This window comes from Prionailurus viverrinus, chromosome A1, assembly GCF_022837055.1.
Source record: "Prionailurus viverrinus isolate Anna chromosome A1, UM_Priviv_1.0, whole genome shotgun sequence".
Classification (NCBI taxonomy): domain Eukaryota; kingdom Metazoa; phylum Chordata; class Mammalia; order Carnivora; family Felidae; genus Prionailurus; species Prionailurus viverrinus.
The window spans coordinates 173,684,364-173,702,052 of NC_062561.1; the positions used below are offsets into that span (position 1 = coordinate 173,684,364).

Here is a 17,689-nt window from a genome sequence, read left to right on the forward strand (position 1 = left end):
CATACAAACCCCCCCCCCCCACAATATCTTGGCTTTCTGTATTTTTATATGCATGTACTTGTCTTCCCAGAAAAACCCACATTCATAAGTGGACCAAACTTAATATGTAATAATACATATACACATACACACACATGCACATACACACATAAGCTGTCTTTAAAAAACTGAATGTCAATAGCAGATATGGCAATAGATCCTAAGTGAGAAATACATTGAAAATGAAAGAAATGCAAATTCAGAATCATGTCAGGAAACAGATTTTCCAATGGTGATAAAATTGTACACGAGACAAGACTATTTAAGAAAATGCACCAGAGTCACTGCAAAAAAAAAAAAAGAAAAAGAAAAAAAGTAAATGTCTGGGAGGAACAGAGTACTTACTGGCAAAGAAGCCTGATAACCTATAAGCCTCTACTCGGTCCAAATATTTATATTTCTGGAGAAATACATGTTTATTTTAGCATTAGGAAAGCATACTGCTTACATCTTAAACTTTCCACTAGTCAGTAACTAGTTTGATTATTAACAGAGTTCCCTGACCAAACTATTGCTTCAAAAAAGGTAGTTCCCTCACAGATTACACCCTTCTCTTTGCAGTCCAAGGCTGGACCCAGTCACTGGCATGCGGTTATTGCTGAATGAAACCTCAGTGGTCAAATCAGTATATGGATGAAATCTCGCTCTTAAATATAATTTGGCCAGATTTTGAAAACGTGACAGGAAGCTTGACGTGAACGTCAGTCCTTTTGCTTCTCTGTGGGGTGTGAATATAGCACTAATGACACTTTCTCAAATATTTTTGATGTAATATCCTGTACTTTCATAGTTGACACAATTATATAAACAGCTTTAGGAAATTCAACTGCTCTCATTTTCTAAAGCTAAATTTTTATTTAAGAGAAAAAGCACAGGGGCGCCTGGCTAGCTCAGTCAGCAGAAGCATGCAACTTTTGATCTCAGGGCTGTGAGTTTAGGCCCCACATTGGGCATAAAGCTCACGTAATAAAACACACACACACACACACACACACACACACACACACACAGACATGAAACAATATTTGATCGTACACTTGTGGCTCAGTGGTCATTTTGCTCTGTTTTCATGAAAAACCCTCAGAGCAACTGAAACTGCAAAATATAAAGGAAAGAAAATAAGAATGATAAGCAATTCTCATTTCTACTGAAATCTGAAAATACAGAATGTCTATTTTTAATCTGAAGTCTAGACACTAAACTAGAATATGTCTTTTCATAGCCAAGTTCTAAAAACCAATGTTTCTTTCTAAAATAAAGCAAACATGAAATTTTTTCCAAAAAAAAAAAAACAATATGGAAAAGAATTATTCTCAGGGTCACATAATTTTAATAACTTTGACCTCAATTATCAAACTTTGGTTTTGGGAACCGAAACCGGTTTACTAATGTGAGGTAAAAACCTAAGTCAGAGCTCAGCCTTCTGGATGTAGGAGGAACTGCACCAGGCAGGTGCTGAGGCCACATTAGGAAACCCAAGGACAGTGATGTTTTGTAGTTGACGCCTAGAACACATAAAAATATCTTCTTAATTAGAAGCATCTCAATTATTAGAAGATGGGGCCTTTTATTCCTGGACTTGATTCCAGAAAAGCATATGCTCCATTTTTGTTAAGTAAAAAGGCTTTCTTAAATGTGAAGCCCCAGGTTATGTATTAAAGAGCAGTGCTTCTCAAACTTTAATGTGCATATGAATCACCTGAGAACTTGTTAAAATGTAGGTTTTGATTCACTAGGGTTTGGAGTGAAGCCCAAGATTTGCATTTCTAACAAAATAGGTGATGTGGATGCTACTGATTTAGCCACCATATGTGAGTGCAAGGATATAGAGAACATAAAACCCAACTTTACCATCTAGTGGAGAAAACCCATAAGTAAACAAGTAACCATTGTAGTTTGCCTTTAAATCACTTCTACCTACTGATTCTCACATGATGGTCGTAATTTTTTGAATTATTTCTGCATTAAAACTTCTTTTCATGGATGGGATTGAAAAAACTACAGCTGACCCTTGAACAACACTGGGGTTAGGGGCACTGACCCTCACACAGTTAAAAATCTGTAGATAACTTTTGACTCTCCAAAAACTTAACTACTAATAGCCTAATGTTGATGGGAAGCCCTACAGAAAACACATATTTGCATGTTATATGTATTATATACTGTATTTTTATAAGAAAGCAAGCTAGACTGGGGCACCTGGGTGGCTCAGTCGGTTAAGCGTCTGACTTCGGCTCAGGTCATGATCTCACGACTTGTGGGTTTGAGCCCCACGTCAGGCTCTGTGCTGACAGCTCAAAGCCTGGAGCCTGCCTGCTTCTGATTCTGTGTCTCCCCCTCTCTCTGCCCCTCCCCTGCTCATGTTCTGTCTCTCAAAAATAAATAAACATTTAAAAAAAGAAGAAAGAAATAAAGCTAGAGAAAAGAAATTGCTATTAAGAAAATCATGAGGAAGAGAAAATACATCTGTAATACTGTATTTACCAAAAAAAAAAAAAAAACCAATCTGTGTATAAATGAACCCATGTAGTTCAACCTTGTGTTTTTGTAGAGTCAACTGTAAGTAAAATGATCCCACAAAAAAGGACACAAATAACAAATCTGTTGTGAACAGTTTCACTTAAAAAAAAATCAAGGAAATCATTTATGAAAAAGAATTTTAATTGTACAAGTTTCCCAACTGAAATAAATGAGAATGTTTCAGTAAGTAAAGAGGAAATCACCTCCTCTTGCCTCTATCCAATTATTCAATTAAAATTTCTTGGATGAAGTCAACATTAACCAGCAAGGTTCATTTAATCCCAATTTATACCTCCTGTTTTAAGCAATCAGCTGAGATAGAAGGTAGAGGTTTCCCATTCATTCAATAAATACTTATTGTGAACCAACAATGCAGTAGGCACCGGTCTGGTGCAGAGGACAGAGAGTAAAGGAGTAGGGAGAGACAAACAAGCAAATAAACAATTAATTGGAAATAGAAAACATCCAGCACTGCCTTGGCAGACAGGTGAGTGAGCCACTCTGGAAGCAGAGCCCACAGCCCCAGTCGAGCCTTCAGATGACCCCAGCCCAGGGTGACCCACCCAGCCCTGCCACACTTGGATTAGTGACCCACAGAAGTTGTGTGAGACAACAAATGCTTGTTGTTTTAAGCCATTAAAGTTTGGGGTGATTTACCATGCAGCCACAGGTAACTACTACAGAAGAGACCAGGTGAGAGGCAGAACATGCTGATTTAAACAGGGCAGTCAGGTAAGGCCTCCTTGAGAAGGAGATAGCTAGGCTGAGATAGATAAAATGGAGTCAGCACTGAGTAGAAGGTGGCAGTAGTGGTAGCAGGATGAAGAATAAATAGCATTGCAGAACAAGGGCACCAAGTGAGGATCCTGAGCTGTATGTGGAGGCCGTGTGGCCAGAGCTTATTCCTACAGGGAAGTGGGAAAGATGAGGTCACAGAGGCCGTCTTAGCCAAATCGGAAGGGCCTCTTGTAAAGAGTTTAAATCATATTCTTAATGCATTGGGGATCCTTTGATGAGTCTTTACCAGAAGATTAATGTGATCCGCTTTGTTTTAAAAACCTCCATGGGGCTGCAGTATGGGTGAGGAATACTGATGCCTCATCTGCCATCTACTCTTGAGTTATTCAAAAGCTCAAACAAGAATGATCAGGAATGGTTTGAAAGCATTAGGAATGATGAAAAGACCTAATTACTGTCACTATTACTGACGCCATTATTCCAGACTCTGGCCTGGTGTGGCCTCTGGGCTGTTGCAGGGGAGAGAGCAACAGGGGTCTCTGCTGGTTTCTGCAGGACCTCAGGGCATTTCTTTTCTTTTCTTTTCTTTCTTTCTTTTTTTTTTTTTTTTGAGTGGGCTCCACACCCAATGTGGGGCTTGAACTCACAAGACCCTGAGATCAAGAGTCACTACTGACTGAGCCAGCCAGGTGCCCCCTCTGGGCCTTTTCTGAAGCAGTCTCTGAACCTCACTGAACCCAATTCCAAACACAGGAGAGAGTTATCTACTTGCTAAGCCTAAAATGTTGATGTGGAACAAGAACAAATTTACAGTAAGTACAAATATTTGCATTTTGGTATGGGCATGTTTTTTTTTTAAATATAAACTGAATGTTTTATTATATGGATAATGCTTACTATAGAAAAATGCTCATTTATTATGCAGGTAATGTGAACTGTAGAATAATTAAGAAATGCAAATGTGCAAAAGAGAAAGAAACCTCAAAACTTCCAGTCACCCCAATTACTCCAAGATAGACACTGTTTTCATGTTGTAAGTGTCCTTCTAGTAACTCCAAGCTTATATGTAACATATACTGGTTACTACTAAGATTTTTAAGTTTTTTTCCTTCTCTACTATAAAAGCCATAAGTACTGATTTTAGGTAGTTCAGAAGATACAGAAAATATAATGAAGAAAATAAGTAGCACCAATAGTGTTACCTCTGTTTCTTTCTGAGAATCTAAAGGCAGCTGATATAATCCATTCAAATCTGCAGCTGTCATTCAGCACTGCCATTTTACAAATATTCAATTCCCTAATTTCAGCCTCCCTCCTTAGCTTATTAGTAAAGGAAAATGAAAGTTGAGGACTGTTTATTACATAGAGGATTTTGGCACCATTTTTTGTACCTCCCATTGAAATAAATAAGTTGGGGGTGGGTAGAGAAAAGAGGTTTCTTCTTGCTACAAATTCTAAAGAACAACTCCCCTTTGTCATGTTGTAAGGGCAGTAATCTATCTGGTATATTAAATTCTGGTTGTCCTGGTTGTCTAAGTTTCTCTCAAAACATATTTCAAAACATATTTTTAATCACCTGAATTCAAGTTTGAAATAAAAATTCTTCCCCTCCTAGACATTAGCCATTCTTATTTTCATATGATTCCCTGGACATCCTTTGCAAAGTCTTTTGTTGCTGTCTTAGGCAATTGCCCAGAATCACAAGTGCTGTGGGCCCAGAGAAACTTAAATCTCAGTGATAATCTTGCATATTTTATTGAACAACTAAAAGCCATTTACTTGATGGAAAGTATTACAATACATGATGCCATTCCAATCAGGGTTTAATTCATTTGAAGGCAGAATTTCAAGAGTGTAAACCTGTATTTGCTTATAAAAGGAGCCAATCCAAAGTTAAATTTCATAGGAATTTTAAACTATCCAACCATAGCCAACCCTGATATAGTTTTACCCCTCTGTTACTACAGTTACCTTTTTGGATTCACTGGAAACAGTTTTAGCCAACAAGCTCTGACAGAGACATAATCTTAATGTACCTGAACTCTAGAAAGCCATGGTGAAAGCCAGGAATTTGGACTGCATTGTAAAAAGGTAACCTGAGATGATTCTAGGTGGGGGCGTGGGGGAAGGGGGAAGGCAATGAGCAAATACAGGAATTAGGGTTTCATTTACACCTTTGGTTGTAAATTAGATGTTTTGTCTAGATTAAAGCCATTAGTGGTTACAATTGGAGAAAATGTGTTTGAATGTGATATGGTTTGAATTTTTCACATCTAACTATGAATCAGAACTAGGGATAAGAGTAATATGAGGCACACGGAAGAACTGAAACAGAACCAGGACTGTCTGGTTAAAGGTTATATATGGTTTCATGGTAAAGGGGAAATTAGGACACACAATAGAAATCACTATATGTGGAGTACCCGGGTAGCTCAGTTGGTTAAGCATCTGACTCTTGATTTCGGTTCAGGTCAGGTCATGATCTCACCATTGTGAGACTGAGCCCCACGCTGGGCTTCACGCTGGATATGGAGCCCGCTTAAGATTCTCTCTCTCCCTCTCCCTCTGCCCCACACTTGCTCACTTTCTCTCTCTCTCTCTCTCTCTCTCTCTCTCTCTGTCTCTCAAAAAAGTCAATATATATAACTGATGTATAGTTTTGGTGCTATATTAAGTTTTGTTTTGTTTTGTTTTGTTTTCAGTAAGTTCTATGCCCAATGTGGGGCTTGAACTCATGACCCTAAGATCAAAAGTTTCATGCTCTACTGACTGAGCCAGCCAGGCACCCCATGGTGCTACATTAAGTTTACAATGAATTTTCTGTGGTTCTCACTAGAGAGTATGGATTCAATCATCCCCGATACTGTCATCTTCATAAATTCCCGTGTTAATGAACCCCTTCAATTATTGTTAAACATAAGATATCTGAATTGGGGTGGGGGATGTCAGACCATTTAGAGTCAAGATTCTGTAAATGGTCCCTCATTTCAGAATTCTGCCTTAATAAGGCCTATTTCTATAATGAAACAATTTTATTCACATATAATTTCCTGCAGAGTTTCTTTGAAAAGAATACTTTGACAAACCACAAAGGGTGGAAATGTAAGATGCTAAGGACCTGTTTAGTAACAAAGGATGGTTTCTACACTACAACATATAGTATTAGGAGCAGAATTTGCATCCCTCCTGTGAAAGAAGGACATAGAGAAGAGTGGGCAAGGGTTCTGCTGGGGAAAAGGGTGTAGAACATAGAGAGAAAAGCCTCAGATCTGGGATGGAGATGGTCTCCAGAGGACATAAGTATCTAATATGGACTCTTAAACTCCTTGCTTAAGAAGAGGTGTGTATGGGCACAGTGTGTGTATGTGAGAGAGAGAGAGAGAGAGAAAGAGAGAGAGAGAGAGAAAGAGAGATTTACATGTGACACAAATCTCTCCATGTCCTCATCCTTTACAGAATCTATGTTGCTCACCAGTTCATTTGTTGTTGTTGTTTGTAAGATTTTATTTTTAAGCAATTTCTATACTCAACTTGGGGCTCAAACCCACAACCCCAAGATCAAGAGTCCCATGCTCTACTGACTGAGCCAGGCAGGGGGCCGGCTCACCTACTCATTTGTGAACATAGATTCCTCTTCTCTGAGTTCCAATTCAGAGTTTCAATGAGGACAAAATTAGAGACAGCACAGACAGATCCTGAAACTGAAGGACAAAGAGGCAGTTGACATTTGGGTTATTATAACCCTACTACTACTAATTATTATTATATTTAACATGAAACACATTACACTGACATCTGTAAACACAGAATACAATCTAATAACAAAATGATTCTTCTTAGAAGTAAAACTGATGCATACTTCATGGACCCGCTAATCCTTTTCTGCCTCATTCATTGGCAGTGTTTATTTCCTCTTGAGTGTATATGAATGCCACTCTTACAAGCAGGCAGTGCCTTCCCCCAACCTTCAGAGAAACAAATGGCACAATAAGTGATAACAAGTTGGGGGAGGGCTGGAGAGGGTCAGGGGGAGGGGCTGGCCATCTAAGGTTTAGAGGAGATGATCCAAGCAAGATCCAGCACAGAAATATCCAGCACATCATACACACTTAACAAATGTGACCGATTAGTAGTAGTAGCAATAGTAGGAGCCATTAGTCCTTCTGCCTGCTTCTGTCTCTAGCGACAAGTTCGGCCCTTATCCATGACACAAGGATAATTACCTCAAAGACCCAAGAGACACAGGACTGGGGAAGAGATTCTCCTTTGCCCCCGAAGAATCTACTGACAAGTTAAAGTGAGGGTCCACCTCTCTCACTACTACCTCTTCTCTCCGCCTTTAAGTTTAGCTGAAGAAAGCCTGTGCCATTCCCAGCAATTAGACTGAGGCCCCTGCGTTCCAAATGCATCTTTGATAGATGCCTGTAACTGCATCACAGTGGCAGGTGCATTTCTCTCAGCATTTAATGCTAATCTTCCCTGTCATCTAGGTATAAATAACTACACAACCATGTCAGGAGGCCCCACCATAAATCCACCAGGGGTTTTAATTACTCTCCAGTGACAATGTCTTATACAAAATCAGACACATGAAAACCTAACCAATGAATGTGTGTGTGTGCATGTGCGCGTTCGCGTGTGTGTGTGTATGTGTGTGTGTGAGAGAGAGAGAGAGAGAAAGAGAGAGAGAGAAAGAGATGGTGCAGTCTATCCCTAGAACAGCCAGATTATCTGTGCTGTACTTGGAAGGAAGAAGGTCAGAAACCTTTACCCAGTTCAGGGTGTGTGAGACAGCAGCATGCCCTGTAGGTCTGGCCAGGAGAAGGGAGGATTTTGTGATGGCACCACCTGCAGCATCCTTCCTTCCTCTGGGGCACATAAATGATGGTCACAAATTCATGCTGCAGAGTCAGAAGACCTGGGTTCCAATCTCAGTCCACTGCATCCTCACTGTTTCACTGCAGGCAACCTCTCTAACCCTCAAATTCCTCATCTGTAAACGGGGATCATAACCATACATAAGGCATAAGGTTATTGTGAGGATTAAGCAAGATAACCTATGCATAGTACTGAACACAATACGAGGTGTCCAGTAAGTGCTAAATAAATATTAGCAACAGCAGGAGAAATGCAGAGGGAACCCCCGTCCCCGTGGGGCAAAGCACAGGCTGTCATGAGGGTCCGGGTATCCTTTCTCCCACCCAGGCCTCTGGTTAGGTGAATCCGAAAAAAGCATCTTATCTCCCACAAGTACTTAAAAATAAACATAGTGAACAAACACTTCAAACGCTTAAAAAATATATATATGTATGTATACGAACACAACTGCTATAGATCTCACTAATTCAGAAACAAGCCCCGGATGTTTATTCTATGTCCCTTTTATAAATCTAGGGACTCACGTAATCCAGGTTCACAAGGTTATCCCTTTCAAAGAAACGATGACTAGAAGTAATTTAAAGTAAATCAAACTCTTTATTTAGGTTCCTCAGATTCCGTCTTAAGTAGATTCATAAATAATACACTGATGTACTTCTCAGCGTCCCTTTGCTTTCCTCTTGAACTCCATGCCATGATTCAGTGTCATTGGAACTTCTGTCTTCAATACTCCAGAACTCTGCAAACACATAGTCTCATGGCTGCATGGTCTCTAAAGCTGCTCCCCCAGCCCCCTCTCTTTATCATACAGACCTGCTCCACTTCTGTCAGCAAGCAGGGCTCCTACTACTTAGGAGCTGAAAGAGAGGTAAACAGAGTTAGTAGAAACATGATTCTTCTTAGTGATCATGGCCCAGGGGGCAGCTCTGTAGACTTGGGTAAATGATTTTTGCCTCTGCATATGCAGAATACAAGAACCCTTCACTCACTGTACTTTTCTTCTTCCTCATTCTTTTTTTAAAAGTTTTTTTATTGTGAGAGAGAAAGAGAGAGGTGGAGGGGCAGAGAGAGAGAGAGAGAGAGAGAATTCCAAGCAGGCTCCCTGCTGTCAGTGCAGAGCCTGACGTGGGTTCAATCCCACAAACCCTGAGGTCATGACCTGAGCTGAAATCAAGAGTCAGACGCTTAACCAACTGAGCCATCCAGGAGCCCTTTCTCCCTCATTCTTAACTCATGACTTCATTTGCAAATGGAAAGATGCAAAGCTAGGAAACATTATTCCCCCCAAATTAGGGGTGTATATTTCCCACCTTTCCTTAACCTTGTCTTTAAAAAAGAAAGAGGACATTAAGATGTGAACAACTAACTCTATTGTTAGAGCCCCACTGAGAAGTGATAGGAAGAAGGATGGAAAAGAAACTACACGGAATGACAGACAGGATGCTTGCCAAGCAGCTGATTTGTATTCATAAAACACTTCAGACATAAATGGTTTGTCTGATGTGGAGAAGACTCCTCCCTTCCTCCCCTACACAAAAGAAGGGCAGAGAGATGTGGAGACAGTGGTAATTGTCGGGTGTGTACATATGGGGCCACTGCCCTCTAGTGTACACTTTAAAATTCACAAAATTCCTTTATCCTGGCAAACCAGAGAGGTCTTACCCCAAAGGCAGTAGAAAACAGAATAAAACATGAACCCCTGTTGAACTATTCCGCAGAATCATTTTTTAAGATTTTATTTATTTTTTTTTAATTTTTAAAAAATGTTTATTTGTTTTTGAGACAGAGAGAGACACAGCATGAGGAGGGAAGGGGCAGAGACAGAGGGAGACACAGAATGTGAAGCAGGCTCCAGGCTCTGAGCTGTCAGCACAGAGCCCGACATGGGGCTCGAACCCATGAACTGCGAGATCATGACCTGAGCCGAAGTCGGACACTTAACCGACTGAGCCACCCAGGCGCCCCTAGATTTTATTTTTAAGTAATCTCTACACCCTATATGGGGCTCGAACTCACAACCACAAGATCAAGAGTCACACGCTTCACACACTGAGCCAGCCAAATATCCCCTCCCACAAAATCATTTAAAAAATTTTTGTTTAAATGTTTACTTATTTGTGTGTGTGTGTGTGTGTGTGTGAGAGAGAGAGAGAGAGAGAGAGCACAAGCAGGGAAGGGGCAGAGAGAAAGGGAGACACAGAAGCTGAAGCAGGCTCCAGGCTGTGAGCTGTCAGCACAGAGCCTGACATGGGGCTCGAACTCACGGACCGTGAGATCATGACCTGAGCCGAAGTTGGCCGCTTAACCGACTGAGCCACCCAGGTGCCCCTACACCTCCATTTTTTAAATGGAGGGTTTGGACAAAGGCAGGAATTATTACCTTTTTGCATGATCTGATATTTTCAAGTGAATTCTACATACAAGATTACTCGGCATAATTTTTAACAACATCTTTGAGACAGCTCGTGGCTCATAAAAAAGTGCTCAATATCTGGAAATCTCAAAATCTTGAGAGATGTCATTTCTTCAGAATGTTTTAAGTTTTTGTTTCCAAATTCCACCCCAAACTTATCCACTTGTAAGTAACTCTTACTGATATTTCTGATAATTAGGTGGGGAAAACAGCAATAACAACCACGAATATTTACTGAGCACCTATTTGCATGAGACATTGTATTAAGCCCTTTCTATGCATTACCTTGTCCTATTTCCAGGACCACCATATGAGGAGGGTATCATTATTCCTATTTTGTGAGAACACAGATACTGGCAGAGGCTAAATGACTTGCCCAATGTCAGACATACAAGCACAGTATATGTGGCTGAAGTCCACATCCACAGTTACTCTGCTAGAGAACGTCATCCATGCCGAAGTTCCCACTGGTAAATGGAGAAATGGGAAAAACAAGAACAACTGTGAATTCCTCCATGAAGTTAAATTTACCTTTTCCATGTATTATTTAGAGATGCCTACCTACCTTTGTGCCAAAAAAGTCCTCTCGTTTATGGAATGATGGTGGTATTAGATGGTAGTTTAGAGTGGCTTTTGATTTTTGGCAACATACAAAGTTGGCAAGTCTCAAGTTTTTGAAATGTTACTGGTCCATGGATTTGCAATATCTGGGAGTAATTGTTCTCCACTAGAATGAACATGTGTTATGCAGGGACTCTGTTCATTCCCAAGAGTAAAAGCTTCAAAAGGATGGTATGCCTGTCTTTTGTGCATCTTACTGGTGATAATTTGTTGATAGGGAGAGTCAGGTTATCATTTCTTCACAATCCAAATAAACTAGAGGGGAGAAAGAAGAGGATTCCTCGGCCACCCTATAAGTTGGTCAGTCATTCCATTTGTGACAAAGACGTGGAAACAGAAGCTAAACTAAGAGCAGAGGGGGGAAAGTAAGAATAAGTTCAGATTCTGCTAAATAAGAACAGAGAACCTCCCCAGAGAAAACCAATAACTTACACCACTGCTCCTGTATTTGTAGATTTTATGCTAACAATAGCAATAATAGTGAAGCATCCTTTGAGAGCATCTTCATTTTCACAAATAAAGACCTTTGTTGGGGCGCCTGGGTGGCGCAGTCGGTTAAGCGTCCGACTTCAGCCAGGTCACGATCTCGCGGTCCGTGAGTTCGAGCCCCGCGTCGGGCTCTGGGCTGATGGCTCAGAGCCTGGAGCCTGTTTCCAATTCTGTGTCTCCCTCTCTCTCTGCCCCTCCCCCGTTCATGCTCTGTCTCTCTCTGTCCCAAAAATAAGTAAACGTTGAAAAAAAAAAAAAATTTAAAAAAAAATAAAAAAAAACAAATAAAGACCTTTGTCAAATTTAAAATTCTTCCTATAACAAGTATTGTAATTTCAATAGGATGTTAGAACTTAATCTTAAATTTATCACTGTGGAGTACTTCAGAGATTAAAAAGTACTTTGAGGGCTTTTTAATAACTCAGTCTTTACGAAGAATTAGTATACACCAGAATAAATAATCTCTGTACAATTATGGAGATCTCCCAAAAGGCAAATAAATATCCAGAGAAATAACTCTTCCACTCTAGTGCCTTTTTTTTTTTTTGTGGCAACTTCTGTATGCTTCCATGCTATGAAAAGCATGAACTGCAATGATAGTTTGTGTATACATCCATGTTATCTTTTATACTGACCAAGGATTGAGCTAAGGTGACTCGTTTGTAAAACCTGGCAGAGCTTGCCACCACTGGTTCCAAGTTTTCCTGGAGATGTAAAGAATTTCTTTGGGACTAAGGGATTTACAGGACTCTATATTTCTTTCTATTCCCTTCCAGGAAGCACCAGCTTCAGGACCTAAAACACATAGGGAGATTTTTCTCAAGAAGAGAGTTGAGGGTGGTGGGGTGGAGGTAGGTATAATAGACAAAGAATAAAAGGGTGTGTGTGTGTGTGTGTGTGTGTGTGTGTGTGTGTAGGTGTCTGTGTGTTTATTTCTTGTGAAGTCAGCTAACAAACAGTGTAGTCTTGGCTTCAGGAGTAGATAACCATGATTCATCACTTACATAAAACACCCAGTGCTCATCCCAACAAGTGCCCTTCTCAATCCCTCCACCAATTTTCCCCACCCCCATCAACCTTCAGTTTGTTCTCTTATGGTTTAAAAGTCTCTTATGGTTTGCTTCCCTCTCTGTATGTTATTTTTCCTTCCCTTCCCCTATGGTCTTCTGTTAAGTTTCTCAAATTCCACATATGAGTGAAATCATATGATGTTAGTCTTTCTCTGATCGACTTATTTCCCTTAGCATAATACCCTCCAGTTCCAACCACATTGTTGCAAATGGCAAGAGTTCATTCTTTTTCATTGGTGAGTAGTATTCCATTGTATGTATAAACCACATTTTCTTTATCCATTCATCAGTTGATAGACATTTGGGCTCTTTCCATAATTTGGATATTGTTGATAGTGCTGCTATAAATATTGGGGTACATGTGCCTTTACAAATCAGCACTCCTGTGTCCTCTGGATAAATTCCTAGTAGTGCTATTGCTGGGTTGTAGGGTAATTCTATTTTTAATTTTCTGAGGAACCTCCACATTGTTTTCCAAAGTGACTGCACCAGTTTGAATTTCTACCACCAGTGCAAGAGGTTTCCCCTGAAGAAAATGATTCAAAGTCCTATAAGAAATAAGAAAGGAAAAAGCTAGTACGAGGCTGACTGGGTCTAGCCTAATCTAAAGGTAATGACGGGGTAATTTACATGGCAACCAGTAAGTGCTGCATTTGTTAACTCCTACCTTATCCTATCCTATCCAGCAGTAAATAACTTAAAAAAAAAAAGATTAAAGTGTCAAAGTATAATTTTCAATAAAAGGAAAAACCATGACATTCATATAAATATAGAATGAACATTCTATATTTTTCTAAGATTTATTTAATTTATTGAAGAACCTAGCAGGATGGTAATGCTGATTCAAAGGACAGGAGTCACCATGCTCAGTCGGTTGAGCATCCGACTTCGGCTCAGGTCATGAACTCATGGTTCGTGAATTCAAACCCCATGTCGGGCTCTGTGCTGACAGCTCAGAGCCTGGAGCCTGCTTTGGATTCTGTTCCTCCCTCTCTCTCTGCCCCTCCCCCGCTTGCGTTCTGTCTCTCCCTCTCTCAAAAATAAATGAACATTAGGGGCCCCTGGGTGGCTCAGTCGGTTGAGCGTCCGACTTCGGCTCAGGTCACGATCTCACAGTCTGTGAGTTCGAGCCCCACGTCAGGCTCTGTGCTGACAGCTCAGAGCCTGGAGCCTGTTTCCAATCCTGTGTCTCCCTCTCTCTCTGCCCCTCCCCCAGTCTCACTTTGTCTCACTCTGTCTCTCAAAAATAAATATTAAAAAATAAATAAATAAATAAATAAATAAATGAACATTAAAATTAAAACAAAAACAAACACAAAGGATAGGAGAAGCTATATAAACAATGGGAAAAATTCTGGAATAAGACGTCAAAGTTAGTTACGAAACTGGTTAATGGGGACGCCTGGCTCGCTCAGTCGCCATTATGACTCAGCATATGACTCTTGATATCGGGCTCATGAGTTTGAGCCCCACATTGGGTATAGAGATTACTTAAAAAAAAACTGGTTAATGTCTTATTAGAGCAAATAAAATGTGACATTTGAGGTTATATTTTCTGCTTGGAAAAAAAATAATTTGCATCTTTACCTAGACAAAAATCATTTGATAATTTACCAATCTTCTGCAAATTCATATCCAGATTTATAGAGTCTAGATCCTAATTAATAGTGTAGTGGGGGAAAAATAATTTTCCCCTCTACCCTTCTTTTTTTTAGATTTTATTTTTAAGTAATCTCTACACCCAATGTGAGGCTTGAACTCACAACCTAGAGATGAAGAGTCACATGCTCCATTGACTGAATCAGCCAGGTGCCCCTTCCCTCTACCCTTCTGAGTTCTTAGTGGAGACCTCTATAATAAATAAATTAACAAGAGGAAAAGAACCAAAAGTTTATTAACATGTATAAAATGGAGATGCCCAGAAAAAATGAATACCTCCCTGAGGTGGCTTAGAATTCAGGATTAAGTACTATCTTAATAGGGAAAGGGTAGGGGGATATAGGACTCTCAGGGGGAGAGTAAACGACTTTTAGGAAAGATGAATGGGCTCTTAGAAGAATAGATGAAAGAATGGCAGTTTGTGATCAAGTTTGGGTGTGGGGTCAAATTCTAGTCTTCTCTCCTGTAATAGGAGTCAATTTGCTCTAGTTGATGAACTTCCGGGAGGGGATCAATTTGAGTTCCTTTTGGAGAAACTCCTTTAGTCAGATAAAGGGAGTTCAGAGAAAGTCTCTCCCTGAACTTGCTGTTTTTTCAAGGCCTAAAGCTCAAAATAATCAAAATACCAAAGTGGCACATCTGGAGGTGACATGTCCTTAACTCTGACACTCATATTTTGGGGTGGCATTTTCTATTCTCCTTCATTTGTAAACAGTAAGCCCAACAAAGCTCCATCTCCTGTAGCATGAGATGGCTTGTAAGGGGCTCTAATAGGACTTTGAAAGGGCCACCAGTAATCTTTCTGTTCCAAAATGTTGACAACGTCTTGACAGTTTTCACACCCCTTGATTCTAAAACACCAAGGCAGCTGATCCAAACAAGAGGGAGATAGGATATGGATGGTGGCAGCTGAAAAGTATCAAAAAACCTCAGTATCCCATACTTGGAATAAAGAAAAGGGAAATAAATCAAAAGTTAGCATGAAACATGAGACGTTGGTCAAGTGGTTAAACCAAAAAGGCAACTCTTATCTGTCTCACCACTACTTATTATTTCCTTATTTACTGATAAATTCCTTATTTATTTACATACATTTTGAAAATTTTTCTGTATTGGCTGAAATAAGTGGATTTGGAGTATTCCTCAAAGTAATATGACTCTGAACTCTACATCAAATAAAGTTGAGTTAATAGTGAATTATATTAATAATTATGATCATATAGAAGATTTGCATGATAATGGACAGCATTTTAACTCAACTTCCAACACCTGTATGTTATCACCAAAGAAAAAAAAAGCTGCTTGGACTGTTGGATAAACAGAGTAGCAAAACTTGTTATGTCCATTTTTTTTAATGTTTATTTATTTATTTTGAGAGAGAGAGAGAGAGAGCGGTCATGCACGCACACACTCGCATGAGTGGGGGAGTGGCAGAGAGAGGGAGGGAGAGAATCCTGACTCTCGGCTCAAACTCAAACTCATGAACCGTGAGATCACGACCTGGGCGGGAATCCAGAGTCAGATGCTTAACTGACTGAGCCACCCAGGAGACCCGTTACTCCCGTTTTTTTAAATTCACTAATTGTATTTGCACAACTCATAACTGTCTTTTTTTTTTCTCCTTTAAAAATGTAAATCACAGCAGACACTGGCACAATGCATAGCTCACTAGACTTCTAACACAGGGGAAAATGTAAACCACTTTTGCAAAAAGACTTTAAGCATGAAATTAAATCTTTAAAACGGGCAAATTTGAAGCCAAATTGTCCAAAGGATTCTAAAGGAAGCTGGCCTTGGACAACAGGATGCACAGAATTACTCCATCTGCATCAAAATGAGGCAACTCTGCTTATAATGTCATCATTTGAAATATGAGGGAAAACTCATGAAACAGCGATAGCTGGCTTTTCAAATAACAAACAACACAAAGTCAACTGGATTATTTGCCTCTCCATATAACCCACTAATTTGTTTATTTACTCTAATTCAGCTTCAATCATTTGGAAGTAAATGGCTCAAGATTCTGATAAGTTTCTATCAACCCTATATTCTAGACACTTCTGTAGCTCCTCTCAGAAATCCAATATTTTATTTGTACTGTCCCAATTCTCTGAAAACCTAAAGGGTGATAAGCTTGCCCTGTGCTGAAGAATCTCTTATTCTTTGATTCTGAGCAATCACTCAGAGCCCAGAAGAGGGTGCTCACAGAACAATCTGCTTGCTTTAACCACAGCCAGGATACATCCTCTCGACCAAAGGTTTCAATATGGTAATCCCAAATTAGGCAAGAACCATAATGATCATAGCATCTTAAAATTACAAAAGGAGAAACGGAAAGTTCCCTAAATTAAAAGCAATTCAGGGATACATAAACAAAACTGGTGAAGACCTTCTATTTTTTTTATTTTTTTAAAGTTTGTTCATTTATTTTGAAAGAGAGAGAAAGCATGAGTTGGGGAGGGGCAGAGAAAGAGAGAGAGAGAGAATCCCAAGCAGGTTCTGTACTGTCATCACAGAGCCTGACATGGGGCCCTAACCCATGAACCATGAGATCATGACCTGAGCCAAAGTTGGACACTTAACTGATGGAGACACTCAAGCACCCCTGAAGACCTTTTAAATGAGGGAATATGGGGAGACAAATGATGACTTTAACTTTTCATTAAATTTCTGTATTGATTCAAACACTTTATATCTTGTGCATGACTTCTTTTATAGTATAATTACTTTTCATTAACATCAATTAGTTAATGTCTTTATTAGTAAAAATTAATAAAGCTGATAATGAATATTTGAAACAAGTAGCGTGGCTGAAAGAATCTATCAAGAAATTGGTATTTTCTTGAGAGGTTTATCAGTATTGTAGCTAGAAAATAAAACTTCAGTTATGTTTTTTATTTTAAGTAGGCACCATGCCCCACGTGGGGCTTGAGCTCATGACTCTGAGATCAAGAGTCACACGCTCTACCAAGTGAGCCAGGCAGGTGCTCCTATTCTATGTCCTATACTTAAATATGTCACTACTCAGAACCTAAAGCATCACGATTAATACCCTCTTCCCTGAAATACAAATCTTTGGAGAGAAAATCCATCAGAGAACAGATGGTACCCCTTTCCCATTGCCTCTCTTCTTTACTAAACTCCCCGAGGGTCTCATCTTGCTTTGCTGATAGCCATATGAATTAGGTTTACACGGTACTGGGAGTTTCGCCGCTGGCCTGTGGTAGCTTGGTGCTAAGTCAATTTAGCTAACCTGGAATGT

The 17,689-nt window shown here is 39.8% G+C and overlaps 1 protein-coding gene and 1 long non-coding RNA gene across 10 annotated transcripts in view; one reads left to right on the top strand and one right to left on the bottom strand.

The window, feature by feature from the left end:
- MCC (MCC regulator of WNT signaling pathway) overlaps positions 1-17,689 on the bottom strand; it is a 470,733-nt gene that overhangs the window by 294,096 nt on the left and 158,948 nt on the right. The window lies entirely within an intron of this gene.
- The window catches only part of LOC125176992 (uncharacterized), a 64,393-nt gene that overhangs the window by 17,560 nt on the left and 29,144 nt on the right, over positions 1-17,689 (top strand). For 3 of the 6 annotated variants that reach the window (XR_007156452.1, XR_007156454.1, XR_007156459.1), the window contains exons 5-6: positions 3,911-4,109; positions 5,265-5,388. This is a non-coding gene — a long non-coding RNA (uncharacterized LOC125176992). Of the gene's footprint in view, positions 1-3,910; positions 4,110-4,222; positions 4,331-5,264; positions 5,389-13,248; positions 13,379-17,689 lie in introns of all 6 variants that reach the window. The other 3 variants (XR_007156460.1, XR_007156461.1, XR_007156462.1) reach the window with 3 other exon arrangements.